Source organism: Canis lupus, chromosome 10 (assembly GCF_048164855.1).
Source record: "Canis lupus baileyi chromosome 10, mCanLup2.hap1, whole genome shotgun sequence".
Classification (NCBI taxonomy): Eukaryota; Metazoa; Chordata; class Mammalia; order Carnivora; family Canidae; genus Canis; species Canis lupus.
In genome coordinates this window covers 35,793,585-35,817,468 of record NC_132847.1, presented here as the reverse complement: position 1 = coordinate 35,817,468, position 23,884 = coordinate 35,793,585, and the positions used below count along the sequence as shown (strand labels likewise).

General features: G+C 40.9%; 1 long non-coding RNA gene across 8 annotated transcripts in view; it reads left to right on the top strand.

Annotated features, from left to right (window-relative positions):
- The window catches only part of LOC140641460 (uncharacterized), a 178,953-nt gene that overhangs the window by 15,816 nt on the left and 139,253 nt on the right, over positions 1-23,884 (top strand). The gene's annotated exons all lie outside the window — the stretch shown is intronic.

Genomic DNA, 23,884 nt, shown 5'->3' with positions numbered 1-23,884 from the left:
TTTATGAATTGCAAAAATTTTCTATTTTTAAGAATTGATATTATCATATTTTTCCCTTCTAGTCCTCCATTGAATCTAGGCTGCTACAACCAGACAGAAAATGTGGGGACACTTTTTTCTTATATCTGTAGCAAAAATTCTGCAGTAAATAGTAACCGCTGCAGGTCTGTCAAAAATTGTGTCTGCTTTTTCTCCATAATTTACCTCTATGGTCCTTTTTATTCTTTAAAGTTTTCAAACCTATCCTGAATTAAAGTCTCCACACATGGAATATTTTATTACCTGATCTTTGCATAGCTGGCCTATTCTCAACAGTCAGGTTCAAGTGCTATGTCCTCAAAGAGCCTTTTCTGAACACCCCATTGAAATAGTCATGCTCATGTCCCCACTGCTGTTGCATTATCTCTTTATCCTGCTTTTTTTCATACAAATATCTATGCTACAGAATGTCTTGGGTAAGAGAGCAGCAGAACAAGAGAAATGTATTTCTCATGGAATTTACATTCTAGTTAAGGAGACAGACAATGAACAGATACATACTAAATTCATAGTCTACCAGGCAGTAGTAAGTATTGTGGAGAAAAATAATGCAGAGAACAGAAATGCAAAGCACTGGGGTTGACGTGAGACATTTCAACTTTAAATTGTGTGATTAGAAAAATAAAATAAAAATAAATTGTGTGGTTAGAGAAAGCCTCACACACACACACACACAAAAGACTTAAAGCAGATGAGAAAGAGACTTATTTTCTGGGAAGGAACAAGAAGCGAAAACCTCAAGTGTAAAGGCGCTGAGGCAGCAGCCTACTGGTGTTTGAGTAACAGCAAGGGGACTTGCCTGGCTGGAGTGGAGTGAACAAGGGGCGGGGGGGACAGTCATAGAGGATGAGTTCAGTAAGTCCTGTACATCATCAAAGGGGCTTTGGCTTTACTCAAAATAAGATGATACCCTTTTGGAAGATTTTGAGAGAAATAATCTCAGAGATGTGATCTGACTTAATTTTAGAGGGATCAATTTGAGTGCTGGGTTGAGAATAGATGGTCACAGGGAAAGGTCGGATGAAAGAAGACCAATTATGAAGCTGTTGCAGTGCTCTAAGTGAGAGATGCTGGTGACTAACATAGGGTGAGGGCAGTGGAGGTGATATGAACTGGTCATGTGATGGTACATTTGCATGTGAAATGTGAGGGAAGAGATGAGTTAGGAAAGACACTAAGCCACTAGAAGGATGGATTGCACCTAATGAATTGTGGAACCTGCAGGTGGAACAAGTTTGGGGACAGTGTAGGAAAGACTATGACTTTGCACACGTTATGGTTAAGATCGATGTCAAGTAGGCAGCTGGATACACAAGTCTGGAGTTCAGCATAGATGTGTGCGTGTGCTGTGTGAATTTGAATATGCATATGGTTTTAAAATTGTCTTAGAATAATTTAAGAAATATATTTAAACATGAATTTGAATCATATTTTTGCTCAGAATTTCTGAGCTATAATTGCAGAACTTGCATGGAACTCAGTTTTAAAACTCAGCATACTGTTGATGTAAAAAGTACGATTTGATACAACTATCACGACCAATTTTTTTTTTTTGATGTGTGGTATGGCAAGAAGAAACTATAGAATTTAGCAATTCATACCCAAAAGCGGTTTATTTTAATGATATTTTTATTCCCTCCTGTTGGATCCATTTTTCAGAAAAATTTCTGGATGTTTCTCATATTGTTGAATATGTGATGCGAACCATCAATTGCTGACAGGTGCGCTTGATGGAACAAGTTCAATGGGACAGATCACTCATTCCTTTTTTAGGGTTTTATTGGCATGACCCAATGAAGGGATTTTGTGTGATGTGCAAGTCGCCATGATGTACTCTTTAAAAATAGTGTCACTGACACATATCCACTAAAATAAATTAACCTTCCTATCCTGACTGATTCACATTTTGGAAATGGCAACTTCACATGCCAGTGATGATATGAGCAGAAGAGCTGGGTGGGGGTGACAAAGCAAGAGTCCAGCAAGAAGATGGCAGCGTAAGAGGTCTTTTAATAGAGCAGTTCAGAGGCAATGAGCATAAACCTAAATTTGTATCAGCCTAGGATATAATTCAAGCTCTGTGGCTTTATAGATGGGCAGGACCTAGCCTCTCCAAACTCAAGTTTTGAGAAATAAGATATACTAAGGGATAATTACAACTCTCTGGGGAGAGGAACTAATGAGCTAATGCTTGCAAAATACTTAGAATAGCACCTTGCACATAGCCCGATCTCGATGAGTGGTGGCTATTATTAACAATAACTCTTTTATTTCCATCTAAAGAGTTTGGTCTTTTGCAATATCTGAAGAATATAGATGGGAAGACTCAATGGTCTCTCTCTCTCTTTTACATGCAATTCTTTTTCCCCCATCTAATTCTTAAAAAACAGAACAAAATAAAAACAAAAAACCACACATTTAAACCACAGATTAATTTCCTCCAGAGCTTAGTTTCAGAATGTGATTTTATAAATTGTGGGCTGGTGTCCTCAGATTCAGGGAAGGCTTCTTGTGGAAGTGAGCCCAAGGCGAGATGCAGGAACATGCCTTTGAGCAGAGGTGATTTCAGATTGTCATCTCTTAATTGGTGAGCAGGACTGTCACGCCAGCCTCAGATTTAGCTGGGACAGATAGTCCTAGTGAAAATGGGTCTCCAGATCATAAAATTTTATAGTTGAAACCTTTCCACTGCACACTTGAGCATTTGACACACACATAGTTCATCTTTCTTGGCTGTAATTTGGACTTATTAAGCATTTTTGTAACACTTGTCTTTTTTTTTCTAAGTTGGCTGCTTTTCATTAGTGGTTCCTCACATCACTCTCTGTGAAAGGTGAATACAACAGTCCATATTTTATAGACAAGGAAATTGAGGTCCAACTAAGGCTAGTGTGGTTTGGCTGAGGACACCAGAAAATTAAACCCTGGAACTACTAACTGAAGCCAGAGTGCCTCACTGTTGAGTCATGGTTGACTTTATCAAGGAGACCATTCTTCATAGATGATTCAATACCTTCAAATAAAATACGAAAATAATGTCCCCTGCCCTCTCTGAGAACACAAAATACTTTCTAATTTTATACAGTTATGATGTTGTAACCAGAGTGATCATTCGAAAATCAAATCTGATCAAGTCGCTTTTCTATGAAGGGCCTGGTGCTGGTTCTCCATTGCCCCAGGATCAAGTCCAATCTCCCTAATGACACATGCAGCTTTCTCTGTGTCCCTCTGCATTCCCTGGAAACGTGCTGAAGACTACCTGTTCCCTTCATGTGCCTTTGTACAAAAAATGGAGAAAGGAACCTTCCTCTATCTCACTTCTTCCCCTTTAGTTAGGTCATGTGTTCCAGGAAGTCTCCCGATGCTTCTCAAGGCTGGGTTAGTTGGCCCTTCTGTATCCCCAGTCACACATGATATTTATACCACTTAAAGCACCCAAAGTGTATCTTAAAGTAACCATTCCCATGAGACTACAGTCTCCATAAGGGCAGAGTCTCCTTCACCTGCTTCAATGTAGATTCCTGGTTCCTAGTACAGTGTCTGTGAATGGTAGGGATACAATAGATATAGATGGATCGTGTGAATGAGCAATATGCCTTGTGATTTGCCTTTTTCCATCTCACAAAATCATAAGATTTATATCCTTTGTGTCAGACTGTGTGATAAATGCTAGAGCTATGGTACATTTTGGTTTGATGCTTTAACGGTGGAATTGTTGGCAACTGCCAAGGGGGTGGCAAGGCAAACTGTGGTCACCAGTGTAGGTGTTCATCTGAAGATATTTCATCCTAGTCCCTTGATCTTTTAGAGGCATCAGCAGGGTGACCATATAGTTATCCAAACTCGTATGAATTTGAGAGTGGAAGTGGGCACAATGGCTAATTATACATGGACAATCGGTGTCTACTGGGATGTTCCAGGCAAAGCAAGTGTGTGGTCGCCCTTGGTACATGGATTACCTGGCTGTGCTCTTAGTCCTGAGCTAATTCCTGGTTTATCTGCTTCATCTAAGGGGCTCAACACTGCCGCTGGGTGAGAAATAGCACGGTTGCACCAACTGAAGCAGCTAAGGGACACATAGCAGTCACTTTGCAACATATGGCTTGACAATCCTTTTCCTGCAGTAGCTCTAAACATAGTAGTAGTTATAACTCCATGACAGGAGCAGGTGAGAGAGGCAGTTAAGCGGCAGTTCTATCGCTCAGCGAAAGTTTTGGCACCTGGATTGGGACACGAAGAATGTTAACTAGAGAGCTGAAAGATTTCCAGATCGACCAAATCGCTCAAAGCTGCCAAGTTGGCCTGAGAACTTTCCTTTGTAAGTGGGATAAGATGATAGCTGAGACCACTCCTTAGCTGGAAAATGCAATATAAGCATATGTTTAAAAAAGCAATGATTAAAATATTACGTTTTCAGAGCCCTTCCGTGCTCCCGGATCCAAGGCTGTGCCAAACGCTTCACTATGAGGAGGGTGATTTCCAGGGCAGGATAATAGCTTCCCAGTGGCTGCAGTGTAGGTCTCAGCACTGGCGAGAGTTTAGGAGGTGAAAGAGGAGGACTTGCACATTAGTAAGAAAGGTGAAAATCCTTGACACCTAGAAGGTGTCGAAATTCTGGTGAGCTTACTTATCTTGTTTTGGCAAATCTCCCGTATATCAAATGGAAGATGGCATGTTCCCATTACTAAATTTCTCTTTTCTTTCCTGATAGGATTTCTCCAAATTTATGCCCATCATTTGTGTCTGGAGAATGTAACAATTTGTAACTGACAGATTCATTGGCATAATACGATATTAAAGGCCACTGTAATGGTGGTGGGTTGGAATTAGGAATTGTCTTGCATTAGCAGAAGATTAGGAAACGGATTACACTTCAGGTGTACTCTACAAACAGACATACCTGGAGAGAGCAAAACCAAAAAAAAAAAAAAAAAAAAAAAAGAAACCTAAACCCCCAAAAAACAAACCAAACCAAAACAAAACAAACCCATGTGAGACTGGTTGAAATTAATTGAAGCCTAGAATTTCAGCTTTACAGGTCATTTTATCCTTTCACTAGTTTTATATTTGTCTTTTTTATTTTTTAATTTAATTTTTTTACAATTTTCAACTCTCTTTGCTATTTTGCTTCCAAAAAACCTGCATGGCAGTGCCTGCAGAGGCAATTTCTCATAAACAGCTCCTTAGGCACCTGAAAGCAGAAGTGACAGTGAAATTGGGGGAAGTTATCACAGAACAGAGGCTCAGTGCCACAGGATGGTTTTCCAGGCACTCATGTGGCTGCTGCACTTAGGGTCTGGTAACAGTGATCCATAATAGAGGATTCCTTCGTGATAAAATGGGGGCATAAGATACTTTTCTTATGTAGGCTGACCTGCAAAGGAGGCTGTAGAGTGGGGCACATTGGACAGATAGGGCCTGGAAAGCCTAGGCTTGTCCCGGTGCCTGGGTTTGGAGCCTGTGTGCAGTGGGTGGAAGCAGACCCACGTCAGGTGCCCTGGTGGGTGGGTGGCAGTGGGTTGGCCTGTGGAGGGGAGGGCAGCTGGCCTGGCCTGGCCTGAGGAGCCAGATTGGTTATGTTAGAGTATTTTTATAAAGTCCTGAGTTGACAGTAGGTGCCTTTGTACATGATATTTCTAATTTCCTGACTCAAACTTCAAGGTCAGCATTGTAAGGATGCTTTATTTCCAGGACAAATAAAAACCATCAACAAAACGAATGACACGAAGTGTTAGTTGCTACACAAGTCAATTGTTACGGCTAGATGCCATGTACTTTTTATGAAAAACCATACACTGTATACACAAAGAGAGCAACTCACTGCTTGGTGTAAAGAACTGTAATTGACAGGATGTATATGAATATAATGTAATCAGGAAGCAAATTGTGGCTTATACCCTTTGACTTTCAATTGTGAAACAATAGAGGAATTTTGTATGTTCAGAAGGACAGAGGGGTTTAGAACAGGAACCGGAAAAAAAGTCATCCTTCCAATGACACAGAAGAAAATAGCACTTGTTATGAACATATTTTTACTATTAAACAGTCTGGGTTCATATCACAGCTCCATTCGTTAGTTGTGTGACCTTGGGGAATGCACGTAATCTCTTAGCTTCAATTTCCTCATTTTTAGCAAATAGAAATAGTAAAAGTAACTACCACACATGGTTTTGGTGAGTATTGCATGAGATTCTATGTAAAAGCACTTAGTAAAGGGTTTGATACATAGTAAGTTCAATAAATATCAATTATAATTCTTCAAAACCCCATTGTTTGACACTATGGCTACAATTTTTATTTTTGCGGCTGTGCTTGAGTATATGGTTAACACTTGTGTGTGTTTGTGCCTCAGCTTTATGGTTCACTAAGAATCTTCAGCCCTCCAACAGTGCATTGTTTCCATGTCTGGAAGACCCTCAAAACAAGGGACATCCAGAGATCCCCTTTCCCAAAGTACTTTGATGGGTCCGGGTCCTCCTTCCCCACTAGGGTCTGTCACAGGTCGCTCAGAGGAGCAAATGGCCAAGGATGGTCTTATTTCTAAAGAATGCCTTTAAAGCTTGAATACATGCTGTTGCTATGTTATTGTGTTTTTTTTTCTTTCCTTTTTTTTTTTTTTTTTTTGTATTTTTATTCTAACACACGGAAATCAATAACGAGGCCGGGTGAAATGTCACAAGATGTGGATATTGAGTTTCCTTAAGAAACCATATATTTGGATGGTGAATTGGCACCAAGATCTCTCACCAGACTCTAAGAACATCTCGTTCTCTTTCATTCCATTCTTCTTTTCTCCTTCCAACAATGTTAACCACAAGAATACTCACCACTTTCTACTCGTGTTGCTCCCCTCTTATTTTGTTTCTTCAGCCCTTCCAACTACTCTGTAGGCGATTATATTCCTTCTGTCAGGAGATTTGTTAAGGAGAAATCTCCTTTGTAAGGAGATTTGGAAGGGAATTCCGAATCCTCTGGTAATTTACTATCATCTTGGTCTCATTATTAGTCTCCCTGGTCCCAGCTGCATAAAGATGGGGGAATGATAAGCTCACCTTACCCTTTTCACAAGATTGTTAGGAGGACAAAATAAAATGTTAGTATGCTAACCTTCTCAAATGCTCTTATTATTTTTGAGAGTACTCTTTATCATTAATTGCATTTATGTAATATTTCAAAATAAAGAATAAAAAACTTTGTAAAGTATAAATATACTGCAAACATTTTTTAAAAATTAAGGCAAATTTGAAGTTATATTTCCTTATGAAATATGCCTAAACGGACCTGGTTTTCCTCCTTCTATTTTGTAAAAGACTTAATTTTTTAGAACAGTTTTAGGTTCACAGGAAAATCTAACAGCAGATACAGAGCTGCTTCTAAATATTCAGCTGAAATGTGACAAAACTTTTTCTGATTTATCAATTCTTAAAAAAAATAGTGTTCTGGGGCAGCCCGGGTGGCTCAGCGGCTTAGCGCCGCCGCCTTCAGCCCAGGGCGTGGTCCTGGAGACCCCGGGATCCAGTCCCACGTTGGGCCCTGCTTGGAGCCTGCGTCTCAATTTGCCTCTCTGCCTGTCTGCCTGTTTGTCTCTCGTGTGTCTCTGATGAATAAATAAATACAATTAAAAAAAAAAAATAGTGTTCTTCCTTGCTAGCCTAAACTTTTCTTGGATTTTTTTTTTTTTTTTTTTTTTTTGGTCTGTTTGTTTTGTGTAAGTGGAAAAGTAAATGGCTGGCCTAGAGGCCTGTTATCTTCCCTCTTAGCAATCTCTATTCACTGTGTAAAGTGTGCTTAAAGGTTATTTACATAGCGGTTGCCCTGGTCTATTCCTAACCTCTAGAGCATTTTTGATGACCATGAGAAAATTTCATTTATTATGATATGGTAAAAAGCAGGAATATACATTGTTCAAGAAATGTGAATCTGTTCATTAGCAAATAGGGTCAGATTGAAGGCTATTTGTTATTGGAACAAATAATTAGCAAATGAGTCAAAGGAGTCAAATAACTGATTGGAGTAATCTTTTTTTTTTTTTTCTTTTCTCCTAAGCAGGGACTTCTTCAGTAGTATCCTGACATAAAGACCATTGAGATTACTAGGGAGTGATTTAAAAAGCCAGTATAGTCACAATAAAACTCTTTACTATGATCCAGGTACTGCATTAGTTGCTTTATATTTGCTAACTCATCTGAATGGCACAGAAACTCTCTATGAGCTGTATCTTATGAGCTCCATTTTATTGATAAGGAAACTAAGGCTCAGAGAGATTAAGTAATTTCTAAATAGAATGAAGCATCTTGGTTGAACACCTAGGATTTCTTGTCACATTTGCTTTTAGCTAGTCCTGAGAAAATCAAGTAGCCTCTTCTACTCAGAGTATAGTGAGTAATTTCCTATTATATGCACACAAATGGGATGTGCATTCTGTGAAAAGAAAATGTATGAATAGAGAATACCTAGGCAAATGCTCCTCCTCTTAAATAATAATAATACACATCATCATCTTATACTTTATGTCAAATATTTCCTGTAGCTTCTCACATTTAAGCTTTGCAGTGACTTGCTGGGGTGGGATCATTAGTTCTACTTACAGATACGAAACTTGAGACTCGCTGTGGTGAATTGTTGGCTCATTTCAAATGAACGTATTTTTCAGACTCCCTAGACCATGGCCTTCTCTCTGTCATATTGGTGTTCACCCTCGTCTTCCTTGAAGAAATAGTCTCCTCAGAAATTTAAATCATCGGTGTGCCCTGCAATGTGTCCCACTACAGCATCTTTTTATCTCTGACTTTTTGGTGGTGGGGGTACTGTGAGAAGCTGGCATGACTCCCTCTTGTCTTTTGGCCACGTTGGGGACCTTTTTCAAAGACTCTGTCAGGACAGTATTGTAGGGATCCTTGCCTTCTCAAATATTGTCCTTTACTTCTGATTCATGCCACAGAAACAGAGAATTTCTAAATAAACATCAGAAAGTACATTGGAATGACTTCATGCCCAAGTTTCTGATTGCTTGCACAGATGACATCCCGGCTCTGTCTCACCACACATTATTTTTTGAATCATTTTCCTAACCCAAGTAAGTATCTCTGGTAACCAAATTTTGGTAACTTCCCCAAGGCAACCCGAGGTTTGGAAACCAAGTGGGCAGTTCCAAGTTCTTAGTGGACTGTTTCAAGGCATGCAACCACAGAGCTAAGGTCAGACCCCGTTAGAATGGGGGCAGGGAGAGAGGCTATGTGGAGAGAGGTTCAAGTCTTTCCAATGTACTGGAATTTAACTGGAATGAGTGAAGGCAATTTCATTTTAAAATCTTTCCCCCCTGTCACCTCATTAACACCTCCAGTGAAAGGCAGCTGTGAGACTGTTAACTCTTTGCTTGCACATTCTTGAAAGTGCTATTGGCTGGGAACTCTTGTCCTTGTGAGAAGACACCCTGCTGTCACCAATCTGGGTATCCGTAGCATTGAAATGGGGGTTTTTCCAAGACTCATATTTATACCCCAATAGTGCACCATTCCATAGAGTGAGACATGCATTTCTGCCAGATTTTGCATATTTCAAGCTACTACTCCATCAGCTGCAGTATGTTGGGTTTTTGGAACTTGGCTGCCTCAAATTCTTTTTGGAAATAAAGTGAGAACGTATGTGAACATTCATTAAGTTATTAACTCATTCATTTACTCATTCCCACTTTTAATAAATCACATTGGATGAGTGCCTATTACATGTCGGCAGCATGTCAGCATCGGGGTATAAGGGAAAATAAGACATTGTCCCTTCCCTCAAGGAGTTTGCAATTTAATGTGGGTTTGAGTCATTACCCCAATATAATATGGTGAAATTATGATAAAAGTGACAATGGGAGCACAAAGGGAGAAGCCATGAAGCAGAGTAGCCCAAGGGAGGTCAGAGAAGACAGAAGATACTTGAGTGATTTTGAAGGCTAAGTAGGAGATAGCTATATGGAAGGAGCTGAGATGGGAAAGCAACATGGGCAAAGTCAGGAGCAAATGGTTTTGGCATGATGCTAGAGACAAGCTTTGAGTGCAGTGTAGTGAATATTGGTGTAGTCGGTGCTGCTATATACAGCTCATACCCTCCCCCCTTCAGGATTTAAACATATGTTCTGCTGGGTGCTGGAAGGGGTGATGGCTCTAAGCTCTCAGCTGAACCTTTTTGGGAATTGCCCTCAACCAGAGGGAGCTGCTTTGTCCAAGTTTATATCCCTTCCCCTAAGACAGTATATACCCAAGATATCATGGTATATAGACTAGTTCTCCTTACTTCATGGTAGACAAACTCTGAATATTTAACTCATTTCAAAAGCTCCCAATAAGATCTTCTGAAGCCTCTGCTACAACTGCACTGTAGTTCAATTTCTCTATCTAATCTTGCTTAGCACACTTCTCACAGCTGGTGTCTTCTGGGAAATGGAACAAGAAGCGATCAAAAAGTTCAGAGAAGTGGGTATGTATGAGTGGAAATATAAGGCTGGAGAACGTGTCAGCTAACTATAGTTACCAGGAGGGCCTGGTAGAAACCCCATTTACTTATCTGATGAGGAATATGCTGGTGAGACAGGCTCCAGCATCACTGAGAAACTCAGGGGATATTGTTAGAAAACTGGGTTAACTGATAGCACTGAGCATAGTAGAATTCCAAGTAATAGAGGTCAAGGATGACATTTGATATTGGGGGCAGTGATATTTCTATAATGAGTCATAAAATTGGAATGTCAGCTTGGTCAGGAAGCTATGGAGATGGTTGATAGAATATAGTGGCCCAAGGGCCAAAACAGATGGAAAGCCCAACAAGAGTATTGCTTAATCTACACAGTCAAAAGAAATCAAAGATGGATGATCAGAAGGTTGAGTGCAGCCAACTACCTTGCCTCGCCTCCAGACCTGAGACAGATTTTGGACCTGGAGCCCTGAGAGAAATGCTGAGTATACAGCAGGAACCTAAAGAGGAGGAAAAACTCAATCTTGGCTTATGTTTGGGTCAGCTCAACATGGGAATGCAAATTACTGTGGCTGCATTATAGCCCCATTCAGGAGGGAACTTAATGGGGCCATAGTGAGAAGAAATCCTTCCCCTTCCAAAAAGCAGAGCTTCTAATGGTGTACCTGGTCACCTATTTTCTGTGGGAATAGTGGTAGCATGAAATAAAAATATATACAAGCTCATGGGTAGTAGTGAATGGGTTGGTTGGTTGGTTGGTTGGTTGGTAAAGGGCATGAAAAGAGAAATGTTAGAAAATGTAGTGCAGATGATCTGGTGAAAAGGCCTGTGTACAGACCTATGGGATGGAGTACAAAGAATAAATACCCTTGTGGCACATGTTAAAGCCTCCAGAAAGCATCCACCAGGAAGAAGCTGTAAAGAAGTAAGTAGAAAGAAGGGCTTCACCAGCTGATATTAACTCTCTCAACACAGTAGATGTGTTAATAAATAATTATATTAGAATAGACGAGGCTCTTCATGGACCTAATTGCATGGACCCCAACTCACCAAGGCTGACCTAGCTATTGCTGGTTAAATTCCACTGTGTCAGCAACATAGAGCAATGCTCAGCTGCTGACATAACAGAGTCCTTCCGGGACAGCAGGTATGTGTGGTAGCAAGTTTGTTGCATTGGAATCCTACTATCCTGAAGGGACGTCATTTACCTTGACTGGAATTGTCACATATTTATATGTGAGTTTGACTTAGTCATCATTACGATATACAGACACCAACAAGGAATCTCATACAATATCATGTAAGACCAAGGAGCACCTTTCAGCGAAGGGATGTGTGGTAGGATATGACCATGGAATACACTGGTTCTGTCACTCACCATACCCAGAAACTTCCAGCTTGACAGAATCATGCATTGGTCTACCTCAAGTAAAGCAGTAGTTTAGAGATGATACCCAGTAAGACTAGAGCCTCATCCTTTAGGATGTGCTATCCACTCTGTATCCATGATGATCAAATTCCTAGATTCATGTATTCTTCCTGTTGTAGTCAATTACAATAAATAAAATTCATGTATTCTTCCTGTTGTAATCAATTACAATAAATAAAATTACAACAGGAAGAATACATGAATCTAGGAATATATGAGTGGAAGTAGGGGTGGATTCTTTTCTCATCACTTCTAGGGACCCTCTTGGGAGATTTGCACTTTTTCTCTGTATAACATGGATCTGTGTATTGAGGATTCCTGGTTTTCAAGGGAGAAACACTTCCAACAGGAGACACAGCAAATGTCCAATTAAACTTTAGTCTATTGTTATCATTTGATCACCAGGGTTCCTTGTGTCAAGTGACAGACAAAAGAATGGAATCACCATCCTGCCAGGAGTAGTTGACCCTGATTATCAGGTGGAGGCAGGGACATTGTTATGTTAGAAATGCAGGGAACCATATGTTTTACCAGGTGACCCATGGAATATCTCATAGTACTCCCTTGCCCAAGGGACAAGTGCTATGGCAAAAGCCCAACAAAAGCCTGCAAACCAGAAACTCATACCTTTTAGGGATGAAGTTCTGAATCATTAAGCAATCTAGATCAGCAGAGGTGTTACCTGAGAATGAGGGGATTTAGAAAAGATGACAGAAGAGGGGATGCTAAAAACTAGATGCAGTAGTTGGGGCTGAAGTTTGTGTATTTTTTGGGGTAAGTTTCCTCAAGGGAAGAGACCAACCAGAATCTAGGATTTGCTGTTCTAAGAAGTTATTATAGAAGCAAGAGGGTCTGAGAGAAGCTGGGGGTGAACTGAAGTGGCTGCTGCTGTGATGTGTTTCCCAGATCTGTCTCCAAGGCTTAGGTGCTCATCCTCAATTCCTGGACATGTTGGTGGCTCTAGGCTGCTGACTGAACCCAGAATTAGGTATTTTCCTTAGCCAAAGACAGGACGCTCACTCATGTTTCCTTTTCTTCCCCAGGAGCAACTTGTAGGTAATGATGATTGGTCAATACGGAGGTCTAAATGTCTTATCTTTTTGCCTCAACAAGAAGAACCACTTCAAATTCAGGGCTTCCTCTACAAGTTCCTATGGCTTCTGTTACCACTGCATATAGTTCAAATTTTCCTCTGCAAAATCCTGCTGCCTTTACCCATCTTAATATTGAGTGTCCTTCCCAATAAACCTCCTGTGGATGGATGGATGGATAGATATCAGAGGATGGATAGAGAGATAGATAGATATCAGAGGCTCAGAATCTGATTCATAGGAAACCCAACCTATGACGAATGGGTATGTGTTAGGGTAAAGGTTATGCTATTCTATCAAAGAAAGCTAAACATAAAATAGCTTCAGTAAGGAAGAATGTTATATCTCTCCAATGTAAGAGTCTGGATGGTCTTGCGTGGCAAGCAACTCTGCTTCGTGTGATTATACAAGGACTCAGTTTCCTTCTATTCATTGTTTCATCACTCCTTTGACTGTTGCTTCATTTAGTTGGTTGAAGCCTATGTTCCAGGCCACAGGGATGGGAAAAGGAGTGTGGGAGAACACATGTGTGTTGCTTTAAAGCTCAAACCTGGGCTTCACATACCCTTTCTTCTTGCATCAGGAAGACTTAGTCATGGGTCATACCTAGCTATCAGGGATGCAGGAAAATGTAAGGTTTCTAACTAAAAGCCTCCCCTCAATGCTATAGAAGAAAGAAAGAACAAGTTTTAGGGGCAAAGCTTTCCGTATAGGTATGGAGGCAAGGGCGGGAAGCAGAAATTATTTCATGTATAAATAGAGTGCTAAGGTGAGGTTTTAGAACTTTCTTCTGAAAACTATGGAGGGCCATTACATATGGAAGGAGTTGGATAGCAAATAATCTGCCAGAGAGAATTTTATTGTGAGGTATGCCAAACAACTATATTCATCTTCATGTGGAAATGCTGTTTTGTCATGGTACCTTTTATAGCAGTTGTGATCTCTTGTCTGAGTATAGTTGATGTTTCTGTTCCCTACTACTCCTTATCTGAGGTAAAAAATGGATATTGCTCTGTCAGAACAACTGTGAATGAGTTGTTCTCAACTTTTCTTGGAAAGAAGAAGTAACAGAGCAGTTTCCTACTTCCTATTCCTCCAAAGCACAGGGTCAGGGGGAGGGTAAGTCTCATGAAGGATGAGACTTAGTGCATTTTAAAAAAAGTAGAATGTCTAAGAGATGGAGATGAGGTAGTGTGAAACAGAGAAAGCTAGAGTCTTTTAGGTCCGGTCAAGAGGTCTGAGCACGGCCTTGCCCTGGCTCTGCCTCTAGATTTATGATTTTTCCCAAATTGTTTGGTTTCTCTGGCATTCAACTCTAAATTAGGTTGTTAGACAAAGTAAACCGGATGGTTCCTTTCCATTTAGAAATGGACTTCCATTTGAATAGACATTAAAACTGAAGATTGGAACCAGAGTTGGAGCTCAAGAAATGTTTGTTGAATTTAATTAAATTTTTGTTTTTAATTTTAGCTAAGTAAATCATTGCTTGACCCTCAGCCCACATGGGAAGCCCACCCCTAACATCAAAAGAGGAGCAACAACAAGCAATAGCCTACTGAGTGTTCTAAGATCTCTACTCTGCTGTCTGAGGAGATGAGTTTTATTTTTATCTGCCTGTTCCAGATGCCTGTTTCTCTGAATGATGAACCAAGAGAAGGCCCATGGACAGCCAATGGCCACCTGGAGTCTATCTCATATGTCACAAAGGTTTAGAGATAAGGAGTACCTAATGGAACATCTAATGTGCTCTTTTCCTCATGGTATTCTGATGTCTATAGGACAAGAATTATGAGAGATAGGCATTTCACCTAGAAGCAAGCCAGATCTCTCTGGGTTGGCATTTAGTTTGGACAGCAGAGCACATTCTCAGTTTCATGCGACTGCGTTGGGAGCGACAGACACATTTCTGGGCCTGGTTCACAAAGGAAGAACAGTGGTTATCATCTACAATAGCAGTGGCTTCAGGAGCCAATGACAAGAGTGAGGGACTGAGGGGGAAGGCAACCAGCTATGTTGAAAATTCACTAGAACGCCAGGACTCACATTGGCAAAAAGAACCACATGACCTCCGGTGACCACTTGTGACTGTGACACTTCAATTTCTACATCTTAAAAAGTAAAGTAGCACCTGCTAGAGGCTCAGTCTTCACTGATTTAATAAACCCTAGCTGTCGTCTGAAGGGCCAGAGTTACACACTTGTGATTAGCGTCAATGGGTAGTAAGGTGCGTGCGCGAGGTGGCAATGCTTTGATGGCAAGTCCTTCCTTTTCAGTTACTTTTGAAAGGCCAATTTACTTAGAAAGTTGAATTTCCCCCCGATTAGTGGTCACGTCAGCACTTAAAATGCTAGCAGGGGGAACGAATCAGTATCATGTTTGTCTTTAACACGGGAGACAGAGGACACCTGGCCCTCTGTTATTACTGGGACACCGTCCGAGAGTCAACCCGGGGCACAATACACTTCTTATGCTGAAGCAGAATCCATCTGTACTCGACAGGAGGAAGACAAAAGAGGATTGTTAGCACTTAAAGGCACCTTGACAGAGTCATACCGCTTGACTCCTTTATTAATTGCCCCATCTGCTAAGTGAGAGCTCTCTGACACAGGTTGGTGCAGAACTCTTAAAGCCCTTCGTCTGCTTCCTATTGGTCCCACCTGTGTTTGGGTTTGTTCTCAGTGGGCAGAGATTCCAGGGAGAAAATGAACCGCTGCAGATCGATTGCAGTATCAGTCATGCAGAAGACGTGGTGAAGCGTGGCATTTGATTTTGATCTGGTTTTAACCCTTGCAGGGCAGTTGTCCCGGCTTCCCTGGCTTTTGTTTGCCTCGGATTGTGTTCAAGGCCTTGGGGACTAACGGTGAAGGGAGAAGACGCAGCACGCTGCCCTCAATTTAGGAAATACACCATTTCCCCTTTAAGTCACTCAGACCTCCCAACCTTTCCGTGGCTGTCTGCGACAGAGCAATAGGACAAGCCAGAAAGCAGTAGCGTGTGCATGTGTGCGTGTGTGTGTGTGTGTGTGTGTGTGTGTGTTATTGCTGCCACGAAAAGATATGCCTTGTTTTTGCAGCCAGTGATAATTCTCAACGAAAGTGCACGGCCGGTGCAGCAGAGGCTGGGCCCGCGCTGACAAAAGACAGACCGACCAAACTCGATGGTTGACTTAGGCGACCGTTCCCCCCAGTCCGATTTGTCTTTGTCCTTGCCTTTCTTATTTTGTTTTAAAAGAGATTCAGGGAGATTGAGTTAAGGATGTGGTGTCGATTTCAGCCTCAGTTTTGCAATTTCGGCATTGAGCCTGGATTGTGTTACAGCCGTCGCGATGCCGGGATGTTTTTTTCTGCACCGTTTGGAGATAGAGGAGAGAAACAGGAAAAGGTGTGGTGTCTCCTCTCCAAGTTCCTTTATAGTGGGGGCTGGGGTTTGCATGGTTGTGTGTGTGTGTGTGTGTGTGTGTGTGTGTGTGCAGGAGACAGAGACAGAGAGAGAGAGAGAGAGAGAGACAGAGACAGAGAGAAGAGAAGGGAAAAGAGACAAGTGCCGCACGGCCAAACAAAACTTTTGCCACTTGATTATGCAACTTATCTTCTCAATAAGAATATTTGAGCTCCCTGCCTTTTGCTGAAACTCCAGGAACCTAAAGACAGGGATGGTGTAGAGAGGACTGAGCTCACATCTCACCCTACAGCTGGGGGGAGGCAGGTTCAAGAATGACTTATTTGCAGCTTTCTTGGCCCTTGAATGCACAGTTTCTGTCCTATCCACCACTGCCCCCCTCTTTTTTTAAAGATTCTGAGCCCTGCTCTGTTGGCTAAAGTGGGCCTGTCCCTCTCCTATTCCGTCCCTCCTGGAAGGGAGAACTGCAATCCTTGGAGCTTTCACTCTTGGAAGCAGTGGAAAACCCAGTCTCAGTTGGCTTGTGTAACAAGGTGTCTTATAAGTTCACATGAAAGTGTGGGGACAGGGCTGGCTTTGGTCATGATGGAACCAAGTGACTCAAAGATCCTCAAGACCTGGCCCATTTCCATCTTTGGCACATCTCAACTTTTTTCTAAGTCTGCCTTCTTTCTCAAACACTCCATGTTGGCCTGGTGACCAAATTAGTTGCTTCCAATGTCATGTCTGCATGGAAGGAGAAACTGGTGTTCCCCTAGTAGCTCCAGAAAATGTCTCCCCAGGCCCAGTTTAGACTGGTTCACATGCACGGCCATGGACCAGCTCTGTGGCCAGAGGAGTGGTGAGACCAAGGCTGAAGTGATCATGTTCTCAAGGCTGGAGTACAAGGAGCCTGAAGTTCATCCAGGAGAAGGTGGTTTCTAGGAGAAAGATCTGGGTACCCTTGCTAAAGAAAGAGGGAACAGAGGCTGTTTGTCTAAACAACAGTCCAAAAGTTATCCATTGCAGGGCAGGAGGCTTAGATGTTGAAAGGGGAAAAATAGTAATGTGGTCAGTCAGTTCCATAATGTGTGCATGTACGTGTGTATGTGTGTGAGCCTATGTGTGTGTCTGTGTTGGTAAGGCTGCTGGCCCAACACACTGGCTTTGGAATCGGATGCCCTGGGCCCAAATCCTAAATCCAGCACTAACGAATTTGTGGACTTTTTGATGAGCTACTTAAAGCTTTGGTTTGGCTTTATTTTACAAAGATTTGGGGTGGAGTTAACTCAGCATTGTTTCCGAAGAGATAAGGAAGTACTTTGTCAACGACCTCATTTGTCTGTCTTTGCTTCCTTCTGCCACAAATAAAAAGAGTATCTCAGGATGACTAAGTAACTGCTGAAAAAGACTTGATGTTCTCTCGGCTAATATCTTGAGGGTTGCCCAAGATTCTCCTTTTCTGAGTGACCCCCTGTTCCAGAAGGAGAAACTGCTCTTCCTTCCTAGATATATCTTCTCCACTGTCCAAGACCCATCTTGGGACAATAAGTTCTGCCTGAGTGGACCCAGAATGATTGTATGTATACGAAGAATGAGATGATTTGTCTTTTCAGTGAAAACAGCTTTTGTTGCACGGAGTTTATGCCCTGCCGCAGGAATCTATTAGTCCACAAAACTTTCACCTTCCCACAAATGTTTCAACAGCTGGGACGCAAAGTCCCATTCAGAGACAAATGTGCACACCACATTTACAATCTGAAATTCAATCTTTGAGCATCACTTGATTAGAATGAACATTATGGTGCATTGTAATTCTTTTCATTTAAATAGCAGCCAATAAATTTATACCATAACCCATCCCCCATCCCAGAGCCTATTCAAAAAGGTTTCAGTTAATGCAATTTTAACCAGCTGACATCTAAATATTTACCAAGCTCTTCAGGTGCCCAAGGCAAGCATACCCCAGTATTTACAGGGCTGGTATACACACACACACACACACACACACACACGCACACACGAAGTCACACACACATTTTTGTGGAAGTTAAGAACACATTTCTGATTCTGTTCTTAAAGACCGCTTCAGTGTCTTGCTACCCCAGTACCATCTCCCCTGAGAGTTCATCTCTGTTAAGCAATTAGCACAGTAGGAGCTCAAAAAATTGAGCTATATTTAAATGATTGTAGTTATTATATGATATTAATTATTAAGCAGTATCTTTGGTAATGTTAATTCTATTGTGCTTTTTATTTTTCTAAACTAGGAAGTTCTTACACGTTTAGATCAACTGCTCAGGTCATCTCTTTGACCCAAAGAGAGTAAAGGCATTGATTATTGTTCCTACAAATTAATCAAGAGTTAATACACAATTTTTTTGGGATGTTTACAAACTTCTTTTCCAGAAAGTTCCATATACTCTAGAAAATGTGCCTTCTAGCAAAGTATGGGTCCTGCTGAATGAATATTGCTCCCCTGCCCAGTCCCATTGAGGACACTGCTGATCCCACCTGCTCCTTTCCCCCTCTTTTACAGAGTATGTATCACTAATGTACAGTATCATTGACTTTTCTGATCACATGTATTGTTCTTTGTTGGCCTTTCTCTTCCAGAATGTAAGCTCCATGAAGGCGGATCCTTTGTTTCTTTTGTTGACTGATGTGTCCCAGTCACCTTCAGCCCCATTTCTTTCTACCCTAAATAACATTTTTTTTTAATGCAACAGTATAGGTTTATAGTGTATCTGAGATGAGAGCAACTCTATTTCTGGTAAGAGAGGAACTGGAATGTTGACCTTGGCCAGCCTTCTCTTATGACCATCCTATGCATACCATGAACTTTTCCTACGTTGCTCATTTGTGAATGGCAACGATTCTAAACTTGTCCTTATGGGACTCAGACCACAGAATGAGAAGGCTGACTGCCCGAATCCCCTCGATCAAATAACTCCCTGGTGTGTTGATTGTGGAGTACGAACTGAATAGATAAAAGAGAGAAAATGCCGTAGTGGCTTTCATCACCCAAACTCAAAACTTTTTAAGTTTATGGACATCATCTTGGTCTCCTCTACTTTGGGAGACATCAGGGTTCTCTAGTGCTTCCTTCCCTACATCTTCCCTGTACTAATTTCTTAGGATAGCTGCTGACTTGCATGTGACAAAACTCCAAAGGAATGATAGTTTAACTGAGATAATAGGGCACTTTTTCTGACATAAGAATTAAGCAGTGGTAGGAAGGGTGGGATTGTGGCACCATGGGGCTGCAGGTCTCTCTCAGCTCTACTATATCCAATGCATGGCCCTTGTCTTCATGATCCAAGGTGGTGGCTGAGTGTGAGTCTGCATATCTGTGCTTTAGGCTGACAGTACTATGAAAAAGCAAGGAAAAGGGGAGCAAAGGAAGCTCCCATGTAACACTTCTGCTGTAGTTGAACGATCAGAACTTAGTCTGATGTACATAACTATACACAAGGGAGGTTTAGAAATGGATGGCCATGGCATCAGAACATTTGGGGGTTTCTATTAAGAAAGGAGAGAATGGAAAATGAGGTAGGCAATTAGCATTCTCAGTCCAAACTACCTCTATAGTACTTATGAATGAGACCTTAGATTATTACAATCACTTATGAAGTGCCTCTACTTTCTTCTCCGGAAGTTTAGAATGCCAACCTATTTTTTTTTTTTTTTTTTTTTTTTTTTAGAGAATACTCTCTTCATTTCATTCCAGAGCTCAAGTGCTTCAATAATACTTAATTAATAACTGGATAAAGTCCAATCTCACTAGCCTGAAATTTCAGGAAGTAGCATTGTATGACAGGAAGAATTTGGCTTAGAAACCACCCCTAAAACAAAAAAAAACCCAAATCCAATAATTATTACTTCTCATGGTCTTGCATGTTGGGTGAGTGGTTCCTCTGCTAGATTCACCTAGGCTCACCTGTACAGTGCATTCAGCTGGAGGGATGGCTGGACTGGAAAGTCCCAGATGTGCCCACTTATATCTGGGAAGATGTACTGTCTATATAGGCTATGATGCCTCAGCTCTGCTCCATGTGGCATCTCATCCTCCAGGAGGCTAGGCCAGCTACCTTATATTGTCCTCTTAGGGTAACGTTTCTATGGACAAAAACCAAAGTGGCAAGGTCTCTTAAGACCTAGCCTTGGGAGTCATGTAATATCACTTTTGCCATATTTCTGTCACAAATCCAGTCCTGATTCAGAGGATGAAGAAATAGACCACATTTCTTTTTGGAAAGAGAGGCAAAGACATACTGAAATGGGGAATGCTTTCCAGGATAGCAGGAATTTGTGGTCATTTTCTTTTGCAATTGACCATAACATCCCTGTGATCTTTAACAAACCATTTCACATGGTTGAAACCTCAGTTTCCCCATTCAGAAAATAGGCAATATAATCATAATCATCTCTAGGGTACTTTGAGGTGTAAGTGCCTTTTAAAGTGCCTCAAGGCACCTGGATGGCTCAGTTGGGTAAGGTGCTTGACTGTTGATCCTCAGCTTAGGTCTTGATTGACCTGAGGGTCAATCTCAGCGTCATGAGTTCAGGACCTGCATTGGGCTCTGTGCTGGACATGGAGCTTATGTAAAAAAATTGAAAATAATGTGGCTCAAGTAAGACATTCAGTCCATATGAATTCTTCCTCCATTCAAAATTCTCCCGGGTACCAGTGACCATGTGAACACTACACTCCTGCTAATCTCCTCATGGTCCTCTGAAACCCCAATGATGTTCCCGCTGAGTGTTTCTGCCATTTTCTTTACATGAAACATCCTCCCCACCCCCCACTTCATTTCTTAGTCTACAAAACTTTATCCATATTTCAGGATATTGAGTCTCATTTCCTTCATCACCTCTTGACACTTCTGGCCTCCATGATTTCTTAGCTTTCTAAATTCCTAGCAGCCTTTGTGATTTACACCACTCTTTAGTCATTTGATTGTATGGGGTCCTGTGACATTGCATTGCTTTATGGAGTTATTTAATCTTAATACTCTTCACCTTTCCAACTATATGTTGCAAAATATTTCGTAAAACCCTAAAGGATGGAGAATGTAGGACAGAATGGTGAAATACATATAGATGTGAATTAGTCTTACGGCCCCAGTTTCAGTCTTAAATACTTATGAGCTGGGTAGACATAAGTAAGTCATTTAACTTTTCTGAACCTTACTTTCAGAATCATTAAAAAGATAATATTCTGGGCTTGCTTAGCAATACTGTTGTAAGGATCTGATAAGATTATACACAGGGACATTCTTTAAATATTGTAAAATATCATATAAATATTTGGCCTGTTGTAATATGTTTAATGAACATTTGTTGATTAAATACTAAATAAACATGAAACATGGGAAACTAGATCTATTGAGTTTATTTGTGCAGGAACATGGATATTCTTTTAATTTACCCCTAAAAAGGAAACCAGAATACCATGGTTTTGGCAACATCAATTTAATGGGTTCCAGTTGAATGACTCCACCATGTCCAATTATAATTCCAGTTTTCAATACAGTTTAGCAAGAGAGAAATCATGAGCAGAGGTCCAATATTATTCTAAAATAGTTTCTATTGCAAAGTTGCTTTCAGAGGGAACATTTTGGAGGAGATTGTTTGGTTCAACTGTTTCATAAGTGAGACGGTAATGTGGTTACAATTGAGTTAACTCTTAAGCACATCAGGGAGAAATTTTGTTTTGCTTACAGCACCACATGAAGCTCTCCCATCCTAGCTCCAATGCAAATGCGGTAGATTAAGTCCATCAGAGCTAGGTTAGAATTGCAAGATTGTAGCATGTCAGGCTCCATGCAAAACTATCACATGCAGACCAAGAGAATTGCCTGTTTATATTAGTTTTAAGTATTTCCAGGGATAGAGAGCTAAGAACATTCGGTGTCTATCACATTTATCTTCAAGAAGGTCATCTTGTTGAACACCAACTCTCACTGCAACGTGAGATATTTTTCCTTGTGCTGTCCCAAATGGGGATGGTGAACAGCTGGCCAATGTCATTTTTATGACAATTTTCATACACTTGAATTCAGTTGATAAGTTGTCTCTCTTATTTTCCTTCATCCCAGCTTTCTTAACCTTCCTGGAGAGGTCCTGTTTTTCTTCCCCAAAATCATTTTTATTGCCATTTTCAGGTCTCAGAGAAGTCAGGCCTCAAACTGGACAGAAAAATCAAGTAAGTCCCGGCTAGCATTTGTAATGACATTACTTCCTGTCTTTCCTTTGTGACACTGATTGCAATATGTCCTGGCATCATATATTTTACTGTTGAATCAAATTCATGTCATGGACTACAACATCTTTCTTTCTTAGAAAATGGTTCTTCAATGTTTTTCTTGATGTGTTTTAGAAGTGATACACATTCATTGTTTGCTATTTAGAATATCACACACAAAAGAAAAGGTAAAATTTACTTGTAATCCCTCTGTTCAGGGACAGCCCCCATTAAGATTTTGGCTTTTCAGTCTTCAGGGCAGTGAAGGTTGACCTCATCCCTTCTGGCACTGCTGCCTTTTTGCTGCTGGGGTCCTTTGTCTCTGCCATGGGAGACTTGCTATGATCTCAGATAGCCATGGCTCTTGGTAGTAGAAGAATGGACTGATGAGGAATTAGCTATTCTCAGGAACAAAAAGGTATTAAATTAAATTCTGCAGATGTCAGAAAACTAGTACTGTTTCTACTGAGGGAGCCTGTAAGTATTAAATCCAAGTGTGTGTGTGTGTGTGTGTGTGTGTGTGTGTGTTTGTGTGTATAAGCATATATATTACATCTAATTCTTAGAAATGTGTCTGGAACACATAAGAGCTGAATAAATATTAAATACTGTTATTTCAGTTGTAGTAACTATTATTCTTCCTATTGCTGTCATCATAGTCTTTGGCATCATCATTATTAAATGCTTCCTGTAAGCTGGGCCTGGCTCTGGACCCCAGGACACTATAGTAGATCCTAGCCCTCCAGAATGACTTGGTTTGGTAAGTGTGATAGACACACTTTTACAATTGTGGTCTCAAACAGGTCTAAACCAGAACAAAACAAAACACCCAAACAAGCAAACCCCCTTTTACCTCTGTTAGCTTCTTAGCCACCCCCACCAATACCACCAAATATGTAGCTCTAGGCTTAGGCAAGTAGAATGCATGAAGTTTCTTAATGATCCTTTGGTCATTCTCTGTCCTTCTACAGTTATTTATCTATTTCAGATTTCATTATGTCACTCATTATTTCACCACCCTCGACTGTTTCCATAAAGTAAAGAAGCTCTTCAGGATCCTATGTTTTTGGTGTTAATCTGTCATCAACTTCTTCACTCACTCATTCAAAAAGGAGGCACATCCCTTGTTTACTCACTTTTGGTGGCTGTCAAGAAATGGTCCTATGACCCTCATGATATTGGCAATACAGCATTTGCTTTTTTAAGACATCAAAACAAATGGTCGATCTTGTCAAAGCA